The sequence below is a fragment of the Amblyomma mixtum genome, chromosome 6 (genome assembly GCF_055824585.1).
Source record: "Amblyomma mixtum isolate Tamu chromosome 6, ASM5582458v1, whole genome shotgun sequence".
NCBI lineage: Eukaryota > Metazoa > Arthropoda > Arachnida > Ixodida > Ixodidae > Amblyomma > Amblyomma mixtum.
This window is the reverse complement of record NC_143017.1, coordinates 44,385,804-44,389,612: the sequence shown is the minus strand read 5'-3', so window position 1 is coordinate 44,389,612 and position 3,809 is coordinate 44,385,804. Positions and strand designations below refer to the sequence as shown.

At 47.3% G+C, this 3,809-nt stretch overlaps 1 long non-coding RNA gene across 1 annotated transcript; it reads right to left on the bottom strand.

Annotated features, from left to right (window-relative positions):
- Positions 1 to 350: 350 nt before the first annotated feature.
- On the bottom strand, positions 351 to 1,071 carry LOC149338918 (uncharacterized). The gene is made up of 2 exons (XR_016283769.1): positions 870 to 1,071; positions 351 to 472 (listed from the first exon to the last, which is right to left on the bottom strand). It is a non-coding gene; the product is annotated as an uncharacterized LOC149338918 (long non-coding RNA).
- Between the last annotated feature and the right edge of the window lie 2,738 nt (positions 1,072 to 3,809).

Sequence of the window (3,809 nt, the reverse complement as noted above, 5' to 3'; positions counted from 1 at the left end):
ACGCTCTACATTTATCAGATATTTGTGAACATGTAAGTACGCCCAGTCTACGTAGCCTAGACGTCTATATAAAGAGAATATGACTATACATAGATCAATATCCAGGTGAAAATTTCTAACTGGTTCCAGTCCTACTGTTTTAAGAGACATTTCCAGACTGGAACCAGCTGCAATACGAGATGCAGCTGACACCTGTTACAATTCCAGATTGAACGGAGACCTGCTGCATCCCAGCCACAGACTTCCCTATGGAGTCGTCGGGACGTCCAAGCACTCCAGCTAGCTCAAATACAGTTGAGTAAGCGAGTACATGGCCATCATGGGAGCCCAAAACACTGCAGATGACTTCCTAGTGCGTCAGTATTTTATTGCGCTCGGCGCTTTCACTGAATCTTCTCGTTGAGCATAATCGTCAGGTTAACAGCTGCGGTGGCATCAATACTCTTCTGCCGAGCCCAATAGGCCAGGGTTACTGCAAAAGAAAGCATAATTGTTCACTTTTACAGGTGACAAGAGAATGACACAGCAACCACAACAAACAAACCCAGTAATTTACGCCACTTTTACCGACGCAAGTCTATGAAGCGTGAAAGGTTGCCCTTGCAGCACTAAAAGGCAGTCGTGCTGAGCGGAGTGTGCTTGCACACGCACTTCGGCACACCATCCGAACGCATGCCCACCTTTCGGTAGTAGAGGCCAGTTGCATACATCACCAGCCTTTGTTTCAATACACAGCGAGTTTGGCAAAACAGCCAAACGAGTGAGCGTAAAAATATAACGTGCCGATAAATGCGTTAGAATTTTTTCATTACGAACGCAAATATTGCATAAAATACACTTCAATGAGTAAACTGAGACTGAGTACGCACCAAGAAAGGTCACGATCCCAGCCGGTGAAAACGACTTGTAGTCCTAATTCGTACTGACGGGTCCACTTCGCCGAGTAGTAAAAGCAAGCAAACTGTCTTCCTTCAGCTCCATCAAGGAAAGAACGGTTGAACAATCTCGCCAGCAATAATAAGGGAATAATTAATTCTGTGTCGAGGTTCTTCAAACACAATGTTCCCACGGAACACGGTTGAAATCGCACACGCCCTGCGCTTTACCACTGCCGCCATGGCTGAACCTAGCCTCGTGCGGATGTGCGAAACTGTCACATATTTTGTATCGTCTCTTTTTTGTACTTAGTAGCAGGCTTGGTGTGGCATGAAAAATAAGTTAATTATTTTTAAATTGTAGCATATTACTTTTTTCACAGCTGCAATCGCCATGCGCAGTTTGCGCTATTATTGATAAAATACGATACGAACTACAACGCGATGGCGGCTTAGACAATTCACCGCACTTTCCCCGCCGCCGCCTGTCCGCAGCATAGAACAGGCATATGGGCATCGCATGTAGCATGAAGGCAAGATGACCAATTATCATTAGGGTAACGGGCTGGATTCAGAGAGAATGCAAGCACAGCAGAGAGGATCAGGGCAGGTGGGCAGATGAGGTTCGGAAGTTTGCTGGGATAAGGGGGCCGCCGCTGGCACAGGGTTAACTGGAGAAATTTTTGGCCTGCACTGGACATGATTACAGTGTTGACATGATGATAAAAAGCGGGACTCAAGAAGTTTATTCTCAAGAAATATGAGGTCACACATTCAGCAACACAAATGCCTAAGCTTTCCTCAGCTCAACATTCCAATAGTTATCATTGCTAGCGCGATTAGCAGATTTAGGACATTTTTGAAAAAAAAAAAACTCCCAAAAATTGAACTGAACCAATTCTTGTATTTTAAATAGTTGGATAAGTTGAATAAAACATGCTTAATCAGAAAAAATGGTTATTATATAGTCCTGGCTGCTAAATAACAAGTTTTTTAGTGTGTCCTCACTTTTCAGTGTGGTTGAGATAGCTTGCAGGCTGTAGCACAAGGTATAAATTGAATGTAAGAATAGTAATGAAATAACAATGCGAATCCTGACCAAAGTGACTGGCATTTCAAACCAACTGCGTACAGTTGAGTCAGAAACCTGATGCGTGTGCATTCAGAGTTGTCTTTACTACTTCCCGTATTTTTCTTCTTTCTAGGCAGGATAATGTTGCCGTGAAGCGAGCACGAAAAAACACAAAAACACAGGCAGCGCTGGTCATGCCTCCAATTTGTAGTCAACAGCGATTTCAAACTTTAAATGCAGTAAGGCAACACGAAATATCGAACGATTGAAAAATATGGAATTCTTAAATTATATATCTCGCTTGCATACCCAGGACGTGACAAGTAATATCTACGAGAAGTCTAGGTTAAGACATATATGATGTCGTGGGTACGTCTGCAGCTTTTTCACGAAAAAAGGTTGGTAGATAAGACGTCTGAGAGATTTTGGTTTGGTACATAGACGTTCAGACTTAATCTGGACATCTATGGGAGGTTTGTGGTTTGCTGGGTGGAGTAGGACATCCTGTGCAGACATGTGCGGGCGGAACCCGAACATAGTGTCTGCAAAGAGGCCCTTACCCTCCATGTATGGAGAGAGGCGATCCCGAACCATCGTCTCCATGAGCATTCCCACACACGAGGTTAATGAGATGGGTCTCAAGTTGTCCGTAGTCACGGCTTTACCTGCTTTGAGGATGAACGTTATGATGTTTTCCATTCGAGTGGGAGTGGACACCCATCCCAGATCTGATTTATGTATTGTAGCAAATGGAGGTATGCAGAGTCGGAGAGGTTCGCCAACAGTTTCACTGTTATGCGATCCCGACCCGGTGCCCCACCTCGGCTCATTTTCCCCAGGGCCGCCTTAAGGTCATGCAACTCAAAAGGGGCGTCTAAATCCTGATTTGGCTTGCCGGAGTGCGTGTACTCGGGCCCAACCGGGTCATTTGTGCGGCAGAGATATACCTGTTGCACAAAGTGTCCGCAAGTTGCGCCGTCGTACCTTGGTACCCGTGCAGAGCCCGCCGGAGCTGTTTTTGCGTCTCCCCTTTCGTTTGAGAAGGGTCGATGAGGCTGCGTAAGAGACGCCAAGTCCCCTTCGAGCTCATCTGACGCGCTGCCGAGTTGCAGCGTTCTATCCAATTGGTGTCTCTGAGCTGGGCGGCATATGCCGCAGCCTGCTCCGTAAGTTGTGCAATGCGAGCTCTAAGCTTGCGATTCGTCTTGTGTTTCTTCCATCGTTTTGTTAAGCTCCGGCGCGCCTCCCACAGATGCAGGAGGTGATTGTCCACTGCGCGGATCTCGTCGGTGGTGTGAAGTGTTTGCGTGTGTTGTTTCTGTATGTTGGTGACCTGTGTTGCCCACTCCGCATAGCCGTCGGAGAATAGTACGGGAGGGATGTCCTGAGTTCGAAATTGCTGCCAATTGGTTATTTTCGCCTGTCCCCATTTTTTACAGGCGGCCTTCGCCAAAAGCGTGATGCGGAGAAGGCAGTGGTCGCTGCCCAGGCTATCCCCCAGGTTCTCCCATGTGGCGTTTGTAGTGTTCCTAACCAGAGATAAGTCAGGACACGTGTCACGGGTGACCGAGTTGCCCACACGTGTGTGGCAAGACGGATCCGTGAGCAACGTAAGACGAAGGGTGGAGATGAGCTCCGCCAGCTTGCGTCCCCTGGCTTTCTCGAAGTGATAGCCCCAGTGCGATCTCCCAGTTGCGCTCTGAAACTTCGTTTGAGAAGCTGTGGTAGCATACGAGCACAGCAGCAGCGCGCCTAGGCTTGAAGGAACCTCGTATGTCAAGGCCGACAGAACCTCCTGCGAGGTATGAGACAAGGACAAGGAGAGAGAGAGAGACTCTTTAATGAAGAGCAGAGAATTTAGC